Raw genomic sequence first — 12,160 nt, forward strand, 5'->3', positions numbered from 1 at the left:
CACAACGCATTGAGAGCATACAACGACTGTTCACCAGACACCTGACTTTCTGCTTCAACGGATTCTCTCACATATGAACAACGTGTACAAAAATTCAAATTGGTTACTGTGCATGATCGAAGACTTTTGTATTTTCTACTCGAGCTCATGATTGATCCAGGTCCAATTTAATGAATGCAGCATGCAACACGAATGCATTTCTTTAAATATCCCATATACATATCCATGTTTCAAAATAACAAACACAACAATTAACAAATGTTTATGCTCATGCCTTGTGGGGAAATAGCAAAGACGCCTTGAAGTATTCACTATACAGAAGAAATATATTAGAATACTAGTAAATTTCGACTCAATGGAAAGTTGTAAACCGTACATCAATATGTACTGTTTTAATTTTAAGACCACTATGTAACACATGAAGGCAATAAAGATTTTGACATTGCCTTTGCCTTAACTACAAGTTTTATATTTTATATTCCCCCTCAGTAAAACCAATCTTGGCCTTCAATCCTCTTTGCCAGAATTTTGAACGAGTACAACACCATTAACAGTAAAAAAAACAGGTTTCATTTTAAAAGAATATTATAGAGGAAAGCCAATCAAGTTACCCTCAGATTACACACGAGAGCGTGATGTTATCATCCAATACAGTGAGCTATGCACATAACTAATACACGAAATGCGAGGGCTGACTGAAAAGCAATCTCTTTTGACTATTTACAATTAAAAATGATACTGGCCACTATCAGGACGTGTTCGCTTCTTTTTATTTTTTCAATATTAACTTATTACGTTTTGCTTTGCACGGACACATATAAAAAAAAAAATTTAATAATCTCAGTACAAAGTACTAAAAAAACCGACCTCAAAAGTCATTCATCCCCTAGGTTGCCACCCTTAGAAGTGGAATATTTTCTTCAAATTTAAATGAGACCACTTCTGAGGTACCCTCTTTCCAACAAAACTTATCATCAAAATCGGTTCAAGAGTTACCGCGTAACATACACACAATAAAAACATACAGTCGAATTGAGAACCTCCTTTTTGTTAAGTCGGTTAAAAAAGAGCAAGTACTTTTTTAAAAGGCTGAAAACCCTTAATAACAAATGAAACAAGGGTATTTATTTCCCTTGTAGGGATGTTGAAAAAAAAGTTACCATGATCGTCTTGTATTTCATACTTTGCTAAATTACGTTTAGGCCCTTTGCACGCCGTATCACACTGCTGAGCACAGGCCTCATTTCACAATTTGCAATTCGCACGCGGAATCTATGCGGATCAGGATTTTCACACACAGCTGTGCAGGTTTCCTCACGATATTTTCCTTCACTGAAAGCATTAGCAGTAAATTACAAATTTCAAATTAAATTTTGCACATAAATTCCGAAAAACTCAGAGTTAAATTCTCAAAATAATAATGTAAAAGTGTTTTTTTTTTTTCAAAAGATTGGCCGCTTCTTTTGTTTTTTTACTTTACGCTTAGTTTCAAAATAAGAAATAAGTCGACTATAATTTTTTCATTCCTTTCTTTTAAGTCCTTACTAAGAAACACGTTCATGTAAATTTCATGAAATTTAATTTAAAAAGTTTCTTTACTTTTTAAATTTAATCAATGTTTAACTGTTACAATTTTTAATTTTTCAGCCGTCTTTGCTTTGTCACAACATTGTAAAAAAAATTAATTTTATCAATAAAGGTTCTGTAAGGTTGTACTACGTCGATGTTAGATGTTAATTATAATAAATCAGAATAAGATATAAAGTAGCAGTTAATACTTGATATCTAATTCTTAATTATTTAAATAATACAAATTCATCATAATCATTTCAACCAAAAGACACCTTTTGCTGGGCGTCCTCTAAAGAACGCCACAACGATTAATCTTGCGCTGCTCGCGGATACCCGCAACCTTCATCGGGTCATCGGTATACCTTGTCGCTGGTCTGCCCATGCATCATTTTTAGGTACGCGGTCGTCTAAATATAAACGTTACTATTTTAAATTCTCTTTTTTGTTTCGCTAAATATACCCATGCGTAAACCATTTAAACCATTTATTTACCACACACAGTAAATACGAACAGAACATAACTGCCTCCGTGGCCGAACGGTTACCATGCCGGACTGCCACGCAGAGGTCCCAGGTTCGATTCCCGGGCCGGGAGAAATGTTTGTATGGCCTACATATATTTCTCTCGTGAGTTTGGGTGTAATTTGTGGCTGTCTATATGTGTGTCCATGGCACCCGCGACACAGGGTTTCCCTAGTGCGGGGCTATGTTGAGTGTGTGCGTTATTTATTATTATTATTTATTTATAATAATATAACAATATTGTGGAAACAACAGTACGTGGAAGGAACAGGCACTGTATAATCCTTGTGGCTGTATGCCACGCGGTACTGATGTGCAGCCTGGCCTTGTTGACAATCCGTTTTTCAACATAATCCAATTTAACTACACCACTGTCACGATAAACATCGAATATTAATAATTATATTTGTTGAAATTATTAATAACATTTAATAAATAAATTTAAAAAAAAATGATACTATGACTATGTACGACTAATTTATTTATTTATTTATTTCATAGTAATAAACTATTAAATAAATACAGGAAAAATACAACAAGTCACAAAGAATACAAGGGAAATGAAAAACAAAAGGTTCTGCTTATTTCTAATAGAAATTTCTTCCTGCAGACCTAAATACAACATGTAATGAACAATAATAATATTAGGGGTTAAAGTATGAAATTGCCGTTTCGCACTGAAAAATTAAAACAATTTTTTTTAAGATTAAATATATTTGTTTAATCAAAGTTTTTTCCCTTGTTGTCTATACATTTCTGCCATGTAATCGGAAGGTCATTTAAACCTTTGCGATAGAAGTCTGGAGACCTGGACTCCACAGCTGTGTGAAGGGATTTTTGTACTGCTTCCTGGGAATTTTATTTCCATACAAAAAAAAATCAAATTGCGGGAAAAAATGGTAGTCGGTCGGGGCGAGGTTCGACGAATATGTAGGATGATGGATAATTTATATCTGCAGGTCTTGTAGTAGTAAAACTGTTTCTCAAGCAGTGTGAGGTGTTGCGTTATCATAAAGCAATAACGGTGAAGCTGTTTTGCTGCGAGTTCCGTCGTCATTATTCAAACGCCATAATATGTCATATTGTGGGTATGCTAACATTAAACCATGACGTTTCGTGGTAGTTTGATACGGATCGGCTTCCATCATTACCTTCAATTCAACGTTATTTACATTTGTGACTGGTCTTCCTCGTGGTTCTTTCTTCAAGTCGTAATTTGCCGTATTGCCGGCGTTTGCCGTATTTGCGTATGCCGTATCCTCTCCAAATACAGCATTGACAGTTTCTGCTACGTTAACTCCATGTGGAAATTCGTATTCGAAAATTAGGTACTCAGATTTTCGCTGTATCTGTCTTCACGTTAAAAGCTGAATGTAAAAACAATTGAAAGTCGAACAATCAAATATCATGTTTTTTAAGTTAAGCATGTTTTACTTTTCGTGTGAAAAACGTTTCACTCTGAAATCGGACACCATACAGGTTTAATTTTAATTTAAAGTGGCCAGTAAAATAAATCGGCAATTTCATATTTAAACCCCTATTATTAATAAAAATGTATATATAAACCAGACAATATTCTCAATTACACTGACGCTGGCTCGCTCTCTGCTCTGTCTCTCAACTAATAAGAAGAAAAAAAAACCAGTTCGTATTAGTATTTCACTTAAATTAAAATAACATTTTTCCCGTATTACTCATACGAATTTGTACGAATTTGAATGGAAAAAATAAAGGAACCAATAGTCTAAGAGAAGGAGTTACATTCGTTGTTGTCGCTCTAATAATTTTCTTTTCGTGTGCACCTTAACTAAGTGCTGGTAAACATACCCAAACTCGGCTCAAGTTTGAAATTACTACTTTTAATAATAAATATATGTAACAATACGACCCTTATAACTTCAACAAACAATCCTAAGAACATTAAAAAGAAAACAAACACAATTCCCGTCATAACACCCAACGGTACTCTGTAATTAATAAAGAAAGTTCTAGATGGATTCAACACCAAAATAAAAACAATTCAAATAGCAAAAAGGGAATTTATAATTCAGGTTATATATACTTACTAAAAGAAATTCCGAAGTTGTTAAAAGGCGTGGGTAATTAATAAAGTAATAAAAAGAATTCCTTTCAAACAATGAAAAAATTAAAATGGGTCGAACTAAGGATGAAGCATCCCGGGAAAGTTCTCGATAAATATATATTTTTTTAAACAAATTTAATTTAAAAGTACGAAAGAAAACTAATGTGTAGTTTTTCATATTAAATACAATTTTGTCATTATTGTTACCAGCCAAATGGCATGTGTGGCTGGCGCCACGTGCGTCTGATGCCATGTGCGTAATTTTTTTTTAGGGACAGGCAGAGTAAGAGAAACACCGAGGGAAGAGGAACTTGAAGCCTTAACTCATAATCTAAACACTTTAGCACTATAGTCTATCATTCGATAAAATAGACAAGTTTAGCAGTAGAACACTTTATCTATTTCCAGCGCCAAGCAGTAATCTCAGCATTACTGTGTTCCAGTTTTGAAGGGTAAGGGTGCTGGTGCAATTACAGGCACATGGGACTTGTCAACTTATGTCTCAGAGTGACGGGCGCAGTACTTGCTTCGGCAGTACATATACTAAAATTGGAACGACACAGAGAAGATTAGCATGGCCCCTGCGCAAGGATGACACGCAAAATCGTGAAACGTTCCACATTTTTTTGAGTGGCGAGTCTTAACGGGATCCCACGAGCCGGCACCGGTGGGTGAGGGTGCATACACAGGTTTTTAGTGGGTAGGCCTCCGAGGATCCAACGGGCGAGCTTGTATCGCCGGATGGACCAACGGAGCAGAGTCCCGCATAACCCCACCATGTCATCGCCCGCGGCGGGGTATGCGTAACGCATTTTCCTGAGTATAAAAAAAGGGTGACGAGCGCAGTGGCAGTGCCTCTCAGGGGGCCTACCATAACCTTTTAAAAAACAATCTTATTTCAATGTAAGCTTAAAGTAAGCTTATTATAATATTACTCATATTCGTACCATGACAAACCTGTCAACCAAGTAACATACTACTGCTAAAGTGATTGAAAGAACGAATGATTTCCCAATATTGTCTATTCCTTACTAGAAATAGGAAAAAAATAACGCTATATGAACTATATAATGCAATCTTTTCCTTTTTTGATGTTTCAAATCGTCTTATCGGAGTACAATGTTTAAGTACTTAATGTTACTTACATTCAGAGAATTTTAACTGCTAAGAAAAAATCTTATAAAGCTTAGAGCTCAAAACATTTGACTTAAAATAAAGTAGGTTTCTCTTTTTCCACTTTGGCTATAAATCTATTTGTCAGATTCCCAATAATTCCTTTTTGTATTCAGTTATTTTTGATGGTGTGATAGAATAGAATAGAAGCCACAATATTAAAATTTAAAATACTATGTCAAGGTATAATAACTGCCTTCCACTAACTAAAACGCGGGTAAGTGACAAATGGTCAAATAACCAGTTTAAATAGCAAAAAATAGAGCACAAAATTCTCTTTTGAAAACAGATGCAATTAGTTAACGTATTTGAGTTATCGGAACTTACCCTAACGATGCATAGCTGAAATATCATATCTAATATCAACAATGACTATGTAACTAATTTGCAAAAATGTTTATGGTTAGGCAGTATTGGTTTCTGTTGAATTGAACAAGCAAATATGTAGAAAAGAGTAAGCCATACCTCTCAAACTATATTTTTGTGACCGTCACAGTGGTATTTACATAGCTGTCTATTTATAAAGCGGTATTTAAATAATCTCGCAAATCTACACATCTCTATCTTTTTGTCATCAATTTATATAATTTTGGTTGAAATATAATTTGAAATATTATAATAATAGTTCCCTTTTTGTCTGCAAATAAAGAGAAATCCGAAAATTTCAACGTTTCCTTAATTATACACAATTTTCAACTTTTCGTTAGCAGGGCAAATAATAATATATACAGTGTAATAATAATTAATATAAAACAAAAAGTACCTATAACTAAAAAATAACGAAATACCCATATTATAATTCTTTGGAAAGAAATACCTCTCCTTTGTAAAATTTATTATCCAATAAAAGGAGTTTGTAACAATTTGTACATTTAATAAGTGTTCATTGTGCAGGATTCGGTATTCCGTGGTCTAGGACTCGACATTTTACAAAAAAGGAAATTATTTTTTTTTACACATGACAGGCAGATAACTCCACTCCACCTGATATTAAATGGAAAGTGAAATCCAAACATGAAAGTACGTAGTGCAGTGTTGACAAGATGCCTCTTCACGCCTCGTTTGAAGGACACCATATCGTAAGAAGGAGGGAATATTATTTCATTTGTCGACTGTGCGACAGAGAAAGGTGGCCACCAAACCTTTTACGGAGGCCAGCACGCGTGTTTCGGAGTAAGAACGTGGAGGGAAGGAGAAGGTTGAACATTTCTTCAGAGCTCTCACCATGGTACATTCAATAAAAGACGATAAGTGATGCAAAATTTTACGCAGTTGAAGAGGTTCAAGGTGGGATGAGACCTCTTCATCGCCGATAACTCGCGAGGCGCAACGCTGCTATCTATCCAAGGCATGATGATTATAAAACCGAGACACTCTGTCACTGTCATTTCACCTATCCACAATTTTATTATTGTGTGATGTATATGTTATACACGTACTGGCACTTACGAAACTAATTTGTAATATACCTGAACATTTTCAAAAGTTATCATCACAGAACAGAGGTTCTGATTTACAAGCTTAAAAGCTCTTATTGCTCTAATAAATCTCATTTAATACTACACTATGCTTTTCATTTGGTAATAATAGCTTATTCCCGGCCTTTCTGACTTAAGGTGACATTCTACTTTTCTTTTTTTAGGTTTTAATGAGTTTGTCATACCGTAAAAGATGGAAAGACGACCCACTGTACTTCTTCGGATTTAAAAATTTAACATACTTTAGCTTAAAATTATTTATACAAAGATCGAACACTTAGAAAAAATTCTTTCGATCATAGATTTCTCATAGATGGCGCTACGGTTAAAAATCGCTGAAAGCTAAATACAAAGCTCCGACAACAAACACAGAAAAATTTGTAAGGTCCGCTGGTTCATTCCGTGGCTTAGATAACATAGCGTCTGTAGCGTTGGTTCGAATTTGGCCGAAAAGTAATTTCATGGTGAAATATTCAGACATTCAATAAAAATTTAATACTTCAGCTTCTTGTAAAAAATCAACAAATTTATCGATAAAGGTTGCATCACTTCGTGATTATTTTCTTATAAGGAACTGTATTGTATTAAAAATACTTACGACCTATCCCTTTCCCTATGTAGGTTTATTCCCAGCTTAGCTTAAGGGCCCTTGTTCCCGGTTTAAGGAAGTTTCGTCGGGTTCTCGAACAAAGGGTATTATTTCAGGCTCGATTAAATTTTTTCGCTATAACACTGCAGTCTATTTGAAAATTTTATGCTCCATATAATGGAAACTATACAAAATCGAATACCTTAAAATAATGATATACCTAGTCTTTGTTAAAAAAATAGTTTATAAAGAAACTCTGTGATGTAAGCTGACAAGAGAAAATATTATTTATGTTACCGGTCACGGCATGAAAAAAAAACGTAATTTGATGAAAATTAAATAGGAAGATTATGAGAGCGTTAATACATGATATTTTATAGCAAAGATATTCGAACCAACCAGCAAAATAAATACATTATTATTTATTACAGGAATTTGTAATCCATTAAGTCACAATAATTCAATGAAAGTAGTCTTTGGAGAAATCTTTTCACGTAACACGAACCAAAAAAGAGTGCAATTTAAGAGTGGTTGCACATGGTGACTTTTAGCAGCGATGCAAACGCGCATTCTTGAAACGCGTGATTGCATCGCTACGCTTGCGATTTATAGGCGACTGCATCGATACAAACGAGCGACTGCATCGGTACAGATGCAATCGCGTGCTTGCATCGCGTTTGCATCGCGGCTTAAAATCACAGGCGTGTGTCAATCAATCAAAGGTAGACGATTACCCACTATATCGTAACTGTATCGCGTTTGCATCGCTGCTAAAAATCGTTGTGTGTAACTGCTCTAAACTGTCCTCTATCGTTATAAAGTATAATTAAGTTAAGTTATAATTTTCTCTAAAAATTCTAGAGTATTTTGTTAGCAATACAAAACAAATTATTGAAAGCAGATGGCAATCGATACAATAAAAAATCTTCATCGGCAGATGATTAAGATATTCCGTCAATAGAAATCATGCTAGCTTATATTACTATGTGCGTCTTTAAATCAGCTTATCCTAAAAATAACCTTCGGAGGAGGAAATGATTTTTTCGCCTACATTATCTCGGAAAGGTGAAATGTCACGAAATTCAATAAAGTGATAATAAGTGGATTTCTTGCGAGTCATATTTTCGACGATTCTCACATTCAAGCGTTTTATTGAAACCCCACCTGCTCCAGAAGGTCGATGAAAATAAATTTAATATTTTTTTCTTTACAAATCTTTTTAGAACATTATTCTTTGGAGAAATTGTGAGTTTTTGTATAAATAACCCCCCTAAAGCATTTCGATGGGCACAGCGCAAGCATAATACGTCTTCATTCAAATGTCAGTTTGTCTCACAAGTTGGCACGGCAAACACTGTTTTTTTTTGTACTTTTAATAGCAGTAGAGCCCCTTGTGAAAGAGTTCGTCCAGAAACTGCCACCTTACCTATTTCTTTAATATACTGTTCTTGTATGATTTTGAAGGACAAGGATGCTGGTGAAGCAACTGCTACGGACAGACGTGTCCCTTACCGCCAGGTGCACGATTTTACTTGTCTCATTTTGGCGACATATTTACTATATTGATTGGTGGGTATATGTTGGCAGTGAAGCAAAGCAATTAAATCACGTATCACATCTTGCTTACCCAGATAGCATATATTTATTACCTATGTATACAAGGTTAATTGTACAATACTAATAACATCGCAAAATACTAATAACGTTATAAAAGGACATTTTACAAAACAATAAATGCACTAAAAATAAACTTTTAAGTTTTACTTGTACTATCTGACATTTTTTAAATCTGTATTTGGCAGAATAGCAGTAAATTTAAACGTACAACCGCTCTCCTCGCTTTTGCGTTTTGCATTTGACTAGTATTACTAAAACTTAAAAAGTCCATTTTTGGTAAATTTTTTAAGTTTTGTAAAAAGTAATGGAATAAAAGTTGTTACATATGATGTTAGTAATATAGCTATTATATATAGTTAGTATTTTACAAGTAATTACCATGTATACACATCGTTTATAAATTATGAACTTTAAACCTTATTTGTTTTTAACCTTAGCCCGTCATGTTATAATAATAATAATAATGTATTAATGTATTAATTTGTTATGCACCGCCCGTTAATTATTCTGAACCCAGTTCTCCGGTTAACTGCTAGAAAATGCTTATAAATAAAAATAAAATTTAAATAAATAAATAAATAACCACTCACAAATTTCAAAAGAGATATCGAGTTCTTAGGTTTTCGCGATTGTTACATATAGGAAATGAAACTATTTTGCCGGACTCAAATCGCGTATATTTGTATATTCAAACAAACCGCCATTTCGGGCCCTTTACAGGTCTCATGGAATGGAATTAATTAAGCAGATACAATGTGTATCGCGAGATATTAGATATTACTTAAACAAGGTGATAACAAAAACATTGTTTATTTTAAAGAAGTTACTTTATTATAAAAATAATGATTATGATTCAAATAATCTCAGTACAGAGTACTAAGAAAACCGACTTTAAAAGTACTTGGAATTGTGGAATAACTGCCTCCGTGGCCGAACGGTTACCATGCCGGACTGCCACGCAGAGGTCCTAGGTTCGATTCCCGGGCCGGGAGAAATATTTGTATGGCCTACATTTATTTCTCTCGTGAGTTTGGGTGTAATTTGTGTTTGTCTATGTATGTGTCCATGGCACCCGCGACACAGGGTTTCCCTAGTGCGGGGCTATGCTGAGTGTGTGCGTTATTATTATTATTATTATTAATTACATCTACTTGCCTAGTTTTATTGAAATCGGTTACCGGAAAGTGTGCAAAGTGCGGACTTGACACAGAAGATAATAAAAATTGATTCTCACTACTTAAATTATATATTATTAGAAATAATATAAAAATTTAGTCCTTGTATTTATTAATTTTGTGTAATTTATTTCAAATTATAATATTTCTTTTATATATATTGATTCCTTCCAAACTAACTCTCCTGATCATGTTTCCTTTCCTTTTTGGTTTTCCTCCCGTCTAAAATAATTGCTCCTAATAATAAATTTTAGGCGCTATTTATAAAAGTGAATCTTCATGCGCGAACAGCCACCCTTGGAGGTGGATGATTTTCTTCAATATTAAATGGGACCACTATGGAGGTACCCTCTTTCCAACAAAAAAGAATCATCAAAATCGGTTCACAAATACTGGAGTTATCGCGTAACATACATATTAAAAAAAACATACAGTCGAATTGAGAACCTCCTCCTTTTCTGAAGTCGGTTAAAAAACGGATAAATTGATAGTGTTTTTATCACTTTATAAATTAAATACTACGAGAGTCATACCTAGACATAAATACACAAACATATATTATAACGGGCATACACTTTATCTAGCGTCTTAAACTTACACAAAATATTTAATCCTTTAGATTTTTTCAGATTTTAGATTATTATCTTAACGTCCTGGCTATTATTATTATATAATTGGCTTCTATTTTCTTAATATAAATAAATACCAATATAATCACTCAGTTATTAGTATTTTTTATTTCACTCGTAATGTTTTCTATTTCTCTCTCCATCTCTATCTTTCTCTCTATTTTTTTCAAGGTAATAACCTCAGCACGTACAGAAACAATGCAATTCAAGAACTGTGTATTTTTCGTCGATATTTATTGACACTGTGACAGTTTTTTATCATACTAAGTGATAGAATGAACAAGTTGTGCGCATGATGGTAAGCGACACGCCTGTCCATAACAGTTGCAGAGCCAGTCACAGCTTTGAATCGCAAAGATCTGAAGGGCGCTGCCACTACGCCCAGTACCCTGAGACATAAGTTAGAAAAGTCCAATGCGCCTCTAATTTCACCAGTAGCCTTACCCTTTAAAAGTGATTTACCCTGAAAAACGCAGTAATGTGACTGCTTGGCGGCAGAAATGAGTAAGGTGGCAGTTCTTCCCTTGACGAACTCTTTCGCAAGGATCTCCACTGCTAGTTACTAGTTTAAATATAAATAAACCAAAATACTACCATTCAGCGTGTTTCAAGGCTAAAATCCATTGCTCAAAGGCGCAAGTAAAGATGACTGGTCGACAGTGAATAATGTTGGTTTGATAGATGAACAGGTTGAGTTATTTAGGTCGCTTCGAATTCATAGCACATACACCGGTTCCTATCAAGAATGTTCCATGGTTAAATAAAGACCTTGGCAACTACATGTAAAAGAACCATGTCTACATCATAAGCATTATCGCAAAACTACGAAGACTGGTGTTCAGCTGCGTCTTATCAATAAATCAATTGAAAATGGTAGCTCTTAAAGTTGGCAAAAGTAGGCATCAAGGTCGGTGATGTAGCATACACTCCTAAATAATGCCAATTTACTCTCGCCCTTAAAAAGGTCCTAGTTATAGCGTCTGAGGAATACGTCGGCAGGCAGGAAATTCCACTCCCTAGCCCCTTGCCATATTGATATAAAAGCGAAACGCTTCGTACGATGCCTAGTAATACCCACAACATAAGTGTGGAACCCCAGCCTACATCTAGTCCCCTGATGATGAAAAAATAATTTAATCACAATTTTTCAACTGCCTCAGTCTTATTAGTCAAATACAATACAATACATCACTGCCAATTACTGTATACTTCTTTGTTTTTAATAATTTGACTCTGATATTAAGAGAACCATTTTAGCTACCGTCCTTAAAATTGTTTTCATGACACCAAGTGACCGGGTATGTAAGACGTGCGCCTGGTGG

The 12,160-nt window shown here is 34.5% G+C and overlaps 1 non-coding gene across 1 annotated transcript; it reads left to right on the forward strand.

Annotated features, from left to right (window-relative positions):
- Positions 1-4,696: 4,696 nt before the first annotated feature.
- On the forward strand, positions 4,697-4,803 carry LOC113237681. Its single transcript, XR_003311057.1, has one exon. It is a non-coding gene; the product is annotated as a U6 spliceosomal RNA (small nuclear RNA).
- Positions 4,804-12,160: the final 7,357 nt, after the last annotated feature.

Source organism: Hyposmocoma kahamanoa, unplaced genomic scaffold (assembly GCF_003589595.1).
Source record: "Hyposmocoma kahamanoa isolate Upper Pololo Valley unplaced genomic scaffold, ASM358959v1 93, whole genome shotgun sequence".
In the NCBI taxonomy this organism is placed as follows: Eukaryota; Metazoa; Arthropoda; class Insecta; order Lepidoptera; family Cosmopterigidae; genus Hyposmocoma; species Hyposmocoma kahamanoa.